Consider the following 12174-nt stretch of genomic DNA (forward strand, 5'->3'; position numbering starts at 1 on the left):
GTGCACACTGACACATACCTTGTGTTTAGTCTTAGAAAGTATCTGACAATAGGGAGTGGGAATAGTGGAGCGTTCTGGGGAGAAGCCTGTCTGGATGGCCGACCAAAATTTATGACATGTCAGAAATTCATCCGATTCATGCCGCAGCCGCCTGGCACCTTCTACGTGGGCCGAGCCCCGTCCTGGCGGGGAGAGAGGGCGCAGCGAGCTCTTTGTCCACGGTGTCTCGAGGTCCAGGTGGGGAGCGCTGTAAAGCCGACCTAGGGCCGGTCGCGACGCACCGCCTCGTATGCGTGACTCCCCATCCTGCCGTGTGTCGCTCACACCCTCCAGCTGGCTGTTAACGAGGGCCTTTTGGCACAGAGAAGTACTCGTATCAGTACTCGGTATCGGCGAGTACCCAAATGTAAGTACTTGTACTCGGTCTGAAAAAAAGTGGCATCAGTGCATCCCTGCTTCAAATTGTCATTTCTATGTTTCGGGTTTCTGTATGGATTAAACTAATGAAATACAACCTGTTAATTTGTGAGCCAGTTGTTGGGAACTTTTTTTGTTGTTGTTTTCTCTCCCCTGTTTCCTTGCATTTTCAGACTTTATGCTTAGGCTCGGCTAACCATGCATTTTATACAGTTATTGTGTTCAAAGGAACACATTTCAGTGTTGAAGTCCAATATACAATAGCACTGTCTCTGAGACTTATTATCTGTTTTGAAAAGTACATGAAATACATCTGTAACTTCTTGTGATTGCCATGACAGTCTTATAAATAAAGGCATAGCTGATGAATCCCTCAATAGAAATTCCCCCAGGATCCTCCGCATGGCTTTAGAGATTACAGGGGACTAATGGTTGTGTCAGAGATTTGGAGTCCTCTCGTTTCCCCTGCCATCATCTCCCAAAGAGGAACACTGGAGGACAGCGAGGAAAATAATGACCTGTTAGGAACACAAGACTGGTTTAGGGAGAGATGGCTAATATAGAACCTTTGAAAAAGGACAGTTAAGAATGTCAAGAATAATGCAAAAGAGAACACTTTGGTATTAAATCACTGAAGAATGACAACAAGAGTTACAGTAGATAAGGAGAATTACTATATGAAATTATTTAAAATAATTTGACCTATAATATCATTAACTTATAGAAACAGTTTTTCAGAAATATTATTCCCTAAACAGTCTTGAATTACATAAATTAGGTAAAGCTGAGACTCTTGTGGATCCAATGAGCCCAACTGTATTCATGTGTGATGATGTTAGTCCCCATAGGAGACATTTCATTGACCTCACTGTATAAAATGACCTGTGGTGACCTCTAGGATAATCACAGCCTCATGAAACTTTACAGCCACAAAGTAGAGACCTAGAGCATTCAGAGGATGGATGGATCAAACTAGAGACCTAGAGCATTCAGAGGATGGATGGATCAAACTAGAGACCTAGAGCATTCAGAGGATGGATGGATCAAACTAGAGACCTAGAGCATTCAGAGGATGGATGCATCAAAGTACAGACCTAGAGCATTCAGAGGATGGATGGATCAAACTAGAGACCTAGAGCATTCAGAGGATGGATGGATCAAACTAGAGACCTAGAGCAGTCAGAGGATGGATGGACCAAACTACAGACCTAGAGCATTCAGAGGATGGATGGATCAGAGACCTAGAGCATTCAGGATGGATCAAACTACAGACCTAGAGCATTCAGAGGATGGATGGACCAAACTACAGACCTAGAGCATTCAGAGGATGGATGGATCAGACTAGAGACCTAGAGCATTCAGGATGGATGAAACTAGAGACCTAGAGCATTCAGAGGATGGATGGATGAAACTAGAGACCTAGAGCATTCAGAGGATGGATGGATCAAACTAGAGACCTAGAGCATTCAGAGGATGGATGGATCAGACTAGAGACCTAGAGCATTCAGGATGGATCAAACTAGAGACCTAGAGCATTCAGAGGCTGGATGGATCAAACTAGAGACCTATAGCATTCAGAGGATGGATGGATCAAACTAGAGACCTAGAGCATTCAGGATGGATTAAACTAGAGACCTAGAGCATTCAGAGGATGGATGGATCAGAGACCTAGAGCATTCAGGATGGATCAAACTACAGACCTAGAGCATTCAGAGGATGGATGGACAAAACTACAGACCTAGAGCATTCAGAGGATGGATGGATCAGACTAGAGACTTAGAGCATTCAGGATGGATGAAACTTGAGACCTAGAGCATTCAGAGGATGGATGGATCAGAGTAGAGACCTAGAGCATTCAGAGGATGGATGGATCAAACTAGAGACCTAGAGCATTCAGAGGATGGATGGATCAAACTAGAGACCTAAAGTTTTCAGAGGATGGATGGCTCTTCTAGCTAGATTGACAATAAGGGGCTTTCTGAGCAGTTTACACAACACAAGTGCTCGCCATCCAATCGCCGAAAAATGATATTCTTGCAGAAATCTCCAAATGTCAAAAGTTTTTGATCCGAAATCACAGCATAGCTTTTTCTATGGTGTTCCTCAAGGTCTTGGTGTCTTAATGATGATGACATTATTTCTGATTTATGACCAGAAGAACTTGACACACAGTGCTGAGCTGCATCTCAGATTAATCTTCAGGTTCCCAGCTTTCAGATGATGTACACCACTTCTATGTGACATCTACTGTTGACCTACTATCTCCCTCTAAAGACCCCCTGTACCCCCCTAAAAAAAGACAAAAACGGGTCTTTTGTGGTCTCAGAGGGTTAAAAGCAGAGGAGCCAGTTGACGTCTCAATCCTGTTGTGCTTGTTTTGGCCAACAAAGGGAGCTGCTTGCTATAACATCTTCATATTACTCTTCTACTAACCACTTGCTCAGGCTAGTGTAGTTGTGTCTAGAAGGGAACCAGCACATTGGGGAAACTCTCGCCTGATGGTTAGGCATCGACCTTGAATAGTTAAGGTCAGCATAGGTCGTTGGGCAGCGAGTCTCGTGATAGTTTTTGCAGATCTCCGATCAGATTTCACAATTTGCGAAAACTGCTGTGTAAAACTGGGCCAGAAGCTATAAGTTCAATGAATCCACAACACAAATGTCTTTTCAAGCCAGATAAATTACAATCGTTTGAGATACTAGTGATGTCATATTGTCACCGTTTATTATATAGATCAGGGCTATTCAATTACAAAGTCAACTGGGCCACATTTTAAAACCAGGATATGTAGATGGCCAGACATTTTCAGCAGCCTATTTAAATCCCTTTTTTAATGACATATTTTCAACAAATGCAAATGAATGTAATAAAAATAGCAATGTTTATTGTTTCACTTTTGAACATTTTAGGTCACATATCTGACCCAGGCACATCCCACAGTGCAGAAACAATTGTGAGGGCTTTGGTTTAGGACCCAGAAGCAGACACAGACACAGCTGGATGGTGGTTGAAAGTCAGGTGGATTTATTATAATTAAAGGTGGTGAGGGCGCTGGAGAAGGCAGGGGACAGGCAGGCTGTTGAGCAGGGTGGAGCAGCTGGAGGAATGAGCTGCGGCGGCGTGAGGATGGCTCGATGGGAGGCTGGCACTGGAATCCAGAAGACAGGAGAACACAAGGTTAGATATCAGAAGCACTAGGAAACATAAGAATAACTCTGGTAAGTAGAATACAGAGCGGCCGAGAAAATACCAACTGGTAGGCAGAACAATCTGGCGAGGACTGGCAGGAAAGCTGGTGTTCTTGTACTGTGGGTTGATTAGGTGATTGTTGACAGGTGCAGAGTGCAGAGTGGAGAGTGGAGAGTGAGACCAGGTGCCTGATGAGGAAGCCGCGCCCCTGCCACACCCACAGGCAGGGGAGGGGGAGACCCAGGGAAAGCAGAACACTGAAAAACTCCTGGAGTCAAGGCCAGAGACGTGACAGGACCCCCCCCTCAACGGGCGCCTCCGGGCGCCCCAGGCTTGTCTGGATGCTCCCGATAAAAGTCCCGAATGAGGGAGGCATCCAGAAAGAAGCTGCGCGGGACCCATGAGCGTTCCTCTGGGCCATAACCCTCCCAGTCAACCAAGAACCGGAACCCCCGACCTCGGCGACGGACGTCCAGAATCCGCCGAACAGTGAAGGCAGGGTGATTGTCGATGATCCGGGGGGGTGGAGGGGGTTCGGCTGGAGGGCACAAGGGGCTGGAAGACACAGGCTTAAGCAGCGAAACATGGAACGTGGGGTGGACTCTCAGAGATGAAGGCAACTTTAACTTGATAGCAGTGGGATTAATGATCTTGTCAACTTCAAAAGGTCCAATGTATCGGGGAGCCAATTTATGGGACTCCACCTGAAGGGGCAAGTCACGGGAGGAAAGCCATACCTTTTGACCGGGTTGGTAAGTGGGTGCAGGGGATCGATGGCGGTCAGCAAGGCGTTGATTCCGGACAGCTGAACGGAGAAGGGCAGACCGGACCTCTCTCCAAATCCGCCGACACCTTTGGATGTTGGCTTGGACCGATGGCACCGCCACAGCCTCCTCCTGGACTGAGAAGAGGGGAGGTTGATAGCCTAGAGAGGCCATGAAGGGGGACATACCTGTGGCGGCGCTGGTGAGTGAGTTATGGGCATACTCAACCCAGGGTAACTGTCTACTCCAGGAGGACGGGTGGTGAGCAGTGACACAACGCAGGGCTGCCCCGAGATCTTGGTTTGCCCGCTCCGTCTGCCCATTCGTTTGAGGGTGGTACCCAGAGGAGAGACTAGCTGTGGCACCCAGAGCCTGGCAAAAAGCCTTCCAGACCTGGGAGGAGAACTGTGGTCCCCGGTCAGAGACGATGTCCTGGGGGATGCCATGAAGACGAAACACATGGAGGACCAGGAGGTCCGCAGTCTCTGTGGCTGAAGGTAATTTAGGGAGAGGGACAAAATGCACAGCCTTGGAAAAACGGTCTACCACAGTCAATATGATTGTGTTACCTTCTGACGGGGGTAAACCGGTGACAAAGTCCACAGCTATGTGGGACCAGGGTCGGCTGGGGACGGGCAGAGGCCGCAGGAGACCAGCTGGGGGTTGATGGGAGGCCTTGCTGCGGGCACAGACGGAGCAGGCGGACACAAAGGCACGGGTGTCGGGGGTCATGGATGGCCACCAGAACCGCCGTTTGATGAAGGAGAGGGTGCGGTGGAAGCCAGGATGGCAGGTGAGCTTAGATGAATGGCCCCATTGTAGAACTTGAGATCTGGCTGAATCAGGCACAAACAGACAGTTAGGAGGGCCATTACCTGGGTCTGGATGAGAGCGCTGTGCCTCCCGTATGCAGGTCTCAATCTCCCATGTAGCTGCGGCCACCACACAGGAATGAGGTAGAATGGTTTCTGGCTCAGAGCAGGATTTCTCTGGGACAGACTGGCGGGAGAGGGCATCAGGTTTGATGTTGCGTGAGCCAGGACGGTAAGTGAGAATGAAGTTAAACCTTCCCAGGAACAGAGCCCACCGGGCCTGGCGGGAATTTAGCCGTTTAGCAGAGCGGAGGTAAGAGAGGTTTTTGTGGTCTGTCCAAACTACAAATGGCTGCTCAGCCCCTTCCAGCATGTGCCTCCATTCCTCAAGTGCCAGAACCACCGCCAACAGCTCACGGTTTCCCACATCGTAGTTGCGCTCCGCCGGAGAAAGGCGCCGGGAGAAGAAGGCACAGGGGTGCAGCTTGTGATCCTTAGGAGACCGCTGAGAGAGGACGGCCCCCACACCTGAATCAGAGGCATCCACCTCCACGACAAACTGCAAAGAGGGATCAGAGTGAGTTAGAATTGGAGCACTAGTGAATAACTGTTTCAGAGTGTCAAATGCTATGTCAACCTCCCGCGTCCAAGTAAAGGGGATGGCTGGGGAGGTGAGTTGTGTGAGAGGGGCCGCCACTCTACTGTAGTCTCGAATGAACCGTCTGTAGAAGTTGGCGAATCCTAAGAACCACTGCAACTGTTTCCGTGTAGTGGGTTTGGGCCACTCAGCCACCGCCTGAACCTTTGCTGGGTCCGTCTTCACCTGCCCCTGCTCGATGATGAAGCCCAGAAAACTCACAGAAGTCACGTGGAAGTCACACTTTTCAGCTTTTACAAACAGTTTGTTCTCCAGAAGACGACGGAGCACTAACTTCACATGTTGGACATGTTCTTCCATGTTCCGGGAGAAGATGAGTATATCATCAAGATAAACAAAAATGAAGTGGTTCAGCATGTCACGGAGGATGTCATTAACCAAGGCCTGGAAAACTGCAGGGGCGTTGGTGAGGCCAAAGGGCATGACTTGATACTCAAAATGGCCCAGGGGAGTGTTAAATGCAGTTTTCCACTCATCTCCTTCTCTGACTCGGATCAGATGGTAGGCATTCCGGAGGTCCAGCTTTGAAAAAACAGTGGCCTTGTGCAGGGGCTCGAAAGAGGGGTCGATGAGGGGTAGTGGATACTTGTTTTTAACAGTTATGTCGTTGAGGCCACGGAAATCAATACAGGGGCGTAGAGTGTGATCTTTCTTTGCAACAAAGAAGAAGCCGGCACCAACAGGAGAAGAGGAGGGTCGAATAAAGCCAGCAACTAGTGAATCATTGATGTACTTCTCCATAGCCTCCCTTTCGGGACGGGAGAGTTTATAGAGACGGCTCGAGGGAAGGGGGGCACCCTGGTGCAGGTCTATAGCACAATCATAGGGCCTATGTGGGGGCAAGGTTTGGGCCCGCTGCTTACTAAACACCTCACCTAAGCCATGGTACACAGGAGGGACTAAAGAGAGGTCAGGGGGCTCAAAAGTAGGAGCAGCAGTTAAATGAGAGGGAGCTAGGGCTGACTGGAGACAGTGGGAGTGGCAAAAGGTGCTCCAACTAGCAATAGATGCGGTGGACCAATCAATATGGGGGTTATGGAGTTTAAGCCAGGGCTGACCTAGGACCACAGGAGCATGAGGTGAGGGAATAACTAGCAGTTTTATAGATTCGTGATGATTACCTGACAGGATGAGACTCGGGGGAACAGTGTGATGAGTAATGCGGGCCAGGAGCCTTCCATCCAGCGCATTGACATCCTTAGGAGCAGGAAGGGCTTCAACAGGGATCCCAGCTTGGGTAACGAGGGTGGAGTCAATGAAATTATCATCAGCCCCAGAATCAACCAGAGCAAGAAGGGGGATAGAGTCACCCTGGCACACAAGGGATGCATTAAATTGCATTCGGGGGTGAGGGGCTGATGGAGAGGTGGAGGTGTGGCTCATCAGGGCCTCTCCAGTTCCGGATGAGCCTAATCTTTTGGCCGGTGAGGACAAGAAGCGAGGAAGTGGCCAGCCGTGCCACAATAGATACACACACCAGCCTTGACTCGCCGTTGGCGCTCTGAGGGTGAGAGGCGAGCTCGTCCCAACTGCATGGGCTCCTCCATTGAGGGTGATGCTGAGGAACTGAGGGGCTGGCTGGTGAAGAACTGGCTGTCAGGGATCACCCGGGGGGCAGGTTTGGACTGGAAAGGAGAAGTGGGGGCATGCGGGCGGCTGACTCTCTCCCTACGGCGTTCACGAAGACGGTTGTCTAAGCGTATGGACAGGGAAATGAGGGAGTCTAAACTATCAGTCTCATCCCTTGCAGCCAACTCATCCTTAATATTCTCAGCAAACCCATGAACAAACACTCCTTGTAAAGACACTTCATCCCACCCACTCTCTGCTGCCAGGATCCTAAACTCAACTGCATACTCTGCAACTGATCCAGAGCCCTGACGGAGGGAGAGGAGACGGTTAGCAGCCTCTTTACCCTGAACAGGATGATCAAAAACTTTTCGCAATTCAGTTACAAATACCGGGTAAGAATTACAAATAGGAGACTGCCTCTCCCACAAAGCTGTAGCCCACTGAGAAGCTTTGCCAGTAAGTAAACCCAACATAAATGCTATGCGTGACTTATCTGAAACGTAGGTGGTAGGTTGCTGCTGGAACACGAGAGAACACTGGAGAAGGAACCGCCCACAAGCCCCCAAATCCCCAGAGTAGCGTTCTGGAGTCGGAATGAAAGGCTCCCGAGCTAGTGGGGCTGGGGTGGCATGCCCTGGTGGAGGCGTTGGGAGCGCTGGTGGGGGGTCAGCTGGTGAAGCTGCTGTGGCAGATGAAGCTGTGAGATGGGCGTTGACCTGGTCCATTTGGCTGCCGAGTTGGATGACATTGGAGGAAAGAGCTCGCAGATTCTCCACCAATTCACGGAGGATCTTGTCATGTTGTCCAACCAGCGAACCCTGGGAGGCTAAAGCATGGCGGAGTGACTCTGTGTCTGCTGGGTCCATGGTGGCCAGATTGTTCTGTGAGGGCTTTGGTTTAGGACCCAGAAGCAGACACAGACACAGCTGGATGGTGGTTGAAAGTCAGGTGGATTTATTATAATTAAAGGTGGTGAGGGCGCTGGAGAAGGCAGGGGACAGGCAGGCTGTTGAGCAGGGTGGAGCAGCTGGAGGAATGAGCTGCGGCGGCGTGAGGATGGCTCGATGGGAGGCTGGCACTGGAATCCAGAAGACAGGAGAACACAAGGTTAGATATCAGAAGCACTAGGAAACATAAGAATAACTCTGGTAAGTAGAATACAGAGCGGCCGAGAAAATACCAACTGGTAGGCAGAACAATCTGGCGAGGACTGGCAGGAAAGCTGGTGTTCTTGTACTGTGGGTTGATTAGGTGATTGTTGACAGGTGCAGAGTGCAGAGTGGAGAGTGGAGAGTGAGACCAGGTGCCTGATGAGGAGGCCGCGCCCCTGCCACACCCACAGGCAGGGGAGGGGGAGACCCAGGGAAAGCAGAACACTGAAAAACTCCTGGAGTCAAGGCCAGAGACGTGACAACAATCAAAGAGAGCTGTTAATGCTGCCAATAGTTTACTACAGTACAACAGTTACCATGGTCAAAATACATGAAATCACAATGGTCCCCCTTTTTTATTTCAGCTAATAATATTGGATGTATTAATGACAGACCTATATTGACCGCTGAACTGGAAATGACCCAGTTTTGATTTAATAAATGTGGTCACCTCAGAGGTAACACATCAAAACGTGTCAACAGCTCGACCAGCTGTGAGTGAACTGAGGTCTTCAAACCGTCACTCTGTATTCTGGTGTCATGAGAGGGAGATTAGACGGCTGTAAAGTGACAAGAAGGGTGCTAAATCATGAACAAGCAGCCGGTGAACCCACGGGGTTACACTGCCTCCATCTTAGACACGGGCCACTTTAGGGAGTTAATGAGGAATGAGATATTCTTAGGGACTGTCCTCAAAGGGACAATGATGCAGTGGATTATCACCGCAGCCACAAACTGCTCTTTCATTTGCCATTTTTAACTGGCACGTGTTTCTATTGATTGAATAACTGCTTCAGACATTCTGAATATCGCCTCCTCATGAGTCTCAGAAAGCCAAAGTGAATACAGCGGATTATAATCAGAGTGAATTCTAATCTTTAATGCAACAGATGGCAAAATCTCACGGCTTATGAGTTAATGTCAAGTCAAGTTCAAGTTGTCTAAATAAAGGGCTGCTAAATGGAAGTATTATCTGTCCGAGATGCACTTTGATATCATTTGATGGACAGCTGGTGGACAATCGCTCCTCCCTGAGCAAAAACTCATTCATTATCTTAAATAATAACATAATACATTTTGATCTGTTGAATAGATTTCAATGTGTAAATATTAATTTTAGACATTGCTGTTTATCCAATTAATAGATTAGTGTGGATTTTCATGCATACTGATAATTTCTGTTGGATACTGGATGGTTTTAAGTCGGCTATTTAGTGGTTGATCTTACTTATTTTACCCCTCTTGGGGAACAGGCCATCGATAAGGCTTCTCCACCCATCTCTATCCTGGGTCTTTCTCTCCAGCTGGTTCCAGGTCTCAGGTGTTCTTTGGCCTTCCTCTTTTCCTTCTTCCTTGCGGGTTCCAGGATAAAGCTTACCTGGTGTTCCTTGTTGTAGGTTTACAGAGTGTGTGACCTCTCCATTTCCAGCGTCTTTGTGAGATCTCTTCATCTGCAGGAGGTTGGTGAGTTCTCTGCCAAAGCTTGTGGTTGTTTATGGTGTCATGCCATCGAATCTGGACAATCTTACTCAAACATGTGTTGATGAATATCTGCACTTTCTTGGTGGTCATCACAGTTGTTCTCCATGTCTCTGATCCATACAATAACACAGATTTGACATCGGTGTTAAATAGCCTGACCTTGGTTTGTAGTGAGTTCCAGATGTTGTTTAGCTGTATAAATGCTGCTCTTGCTTTGCCGTTTCTTGTTTTTACATCAGCATCTGTGCCACCCTGCTCGTCGATGATGCTCCCGAGGTAGTTGAAGGATGTTATTTCTTCCAATGTGCTACCTTCTAGTGTGACCGGGTCAGTGCTGGCAGTGCTGCTCTTTAGGATTTTGGTCTTGTGAATGTTGAGGCCACCTTGTGCAGACATTGTTGCTATGGTGTTGGTGGTTTATCTTGGACAAAGTTAAAAGAACAAAAGTGAACGTACATCTTTTAGAGGGAACTGAGTCAATACAAACATTGCAGCCATGTTTAAGTCCCTGTGTGATAGTACTAATGGAATACAACAATTACAGATTCAACTGGGCCAGGTTTTAAAACCAGGAGATGTAGATGGGCTGGACATTTTCAGCAGCCTTTTAAAACCCTTATTTTAATGACATATTTTAAACAAATGCAAATGAATGTAGTAAAAAAAAGCAATGTTTATTGTTTCACTTTTTGTTGATGCTATCAATGCACAGGACCATAGTTGGTTAACTATAACTGGCAAAAACAGTCATCAATAAGTCTCTCTCCCTCCCTCGCTGCGCGTGTGTGTGTGTGTGTGTGTGGTTTCTGTGCATTTGCATTTTCTGCATTGAAATCTAAATAATGAAGCTTAAACCCTCTCAGATAAACTTTGGTTCCTATGTTATACAATCATTTAATAATCAAATAAACAACTTCTGCCTGATTCCCTTCAGACAACCAAGTAAGCTTGAATCCACCACTAGTTAGTTAGTCAGGTCATCTCCAGCAATTCTGTGACATTTGACAATTATTCTTATACACGTCCATTCAAATGTTACAACTGTATGCCGCTATATGATGATATTAAGTATGTTAATAACTCTACTGTAAGTAGATAAGATATTGGCTCAGATCATGGTCACTGGCAGGCCTCAGAGCGCCATCTAGTGGGCTGCGGAGGTACTGCCAAATAGATGTTTTGGGTAATTTACAAAGCTAATTGTTTTATATTGAAATGTGCTCAAGAATCGACATAAATAAATAAAAACCGTCAAATTAAAAACCACAATTTTATTGACCGGTTTGAATATAAAATCTAAAAAATATATATTTTTCAATTGCAGTTATTGATTATATTTGACATCAACATTCTTCAAACCTGTATATTTGTCCTTAAGGTGGGATATAAGGATGCAGATTTACCTCATTGTTTATTCAGATATTATTTTAGTTATCTTTTGGAATGAAAATCCATTTAATGGATTCCTCTGTGTTAGTGTCTGTATAAAATGAGACGTAGAAATGCTCTGCTGACAAAAACATATGATTTGGAAAAAAAATTATCGCTCTTAGAAACTGTAAATATGGCGATTACTCATCTGCTTCTTTGTATTTTTTTTGTTTGAACGTTACTTTTACACTTAACACTGTATATTTTCATATGTGAAATGTTTTGAACTCTAATATCTAAAATGTACTGGTGACTTTTATCATGGTAATATTTTGACCTGTTGTATGTCCTTTGGCTGATGTTTTTATATAACCCTTCATAGGATTCTACCAAACCCTCACACCTATTTTACATTCCTTTCATGTGAATTGTATTTTACTCTCTTTATGTGTGAAATGAATGAACATAAACATGGACGTTTGAAGAGGCTAACAGTGTTTAGGTTTGCCCCTGTTGGCAGGCTAACGTTCCCTCGGATGCAGTGACACTGAATGGATCTGTTTCTGAGAGGAAGAAGTGATGTAGGAGACAAACATTATTTTCCTCATACTGTCTGTCTGAATATACCTGTATTCACCCTCTGTCTGAAACACTCCGTTTTAGTGCATTTCAAAGGAATTGCAACAGAATTGCGTTGCTAGGCAACAGCTTGGGTCCATGTTTACTTCCTGTCAGCTGATGTAATTTACATACACTGC

General features: G+C 46.8%; 1 long non-coding RNA gene across 1 annotated transcript in view; it reads right to left on the reverse strand.

Annotated features, from left to right (window-relative positions):
- Window positions 1-12174, reverse strand: part of LOC141758807 (uncharacterized) — a 118800-nt gene that overhangs the window by 104717 nt on the left and 1909 nt on the right. The gene's annotated exons all lie outside the window — the stretch shown is intronic.

Source organism: Sebastes fasciatus, chromosome 20 (genome assembly GCF_043250625.1).
Source record: "Sebastes fasciatus isolate fSebFas1 chromosome 20, fSebFas1.pri, whole genome shotgun sequence".
Classification (NCBI taxonomy): Eukaryota; Metazoa; Chordata; class Actinopteri; order Perciformes; family Sebastidae; genus Sebastes; species Sebastes fasciatus.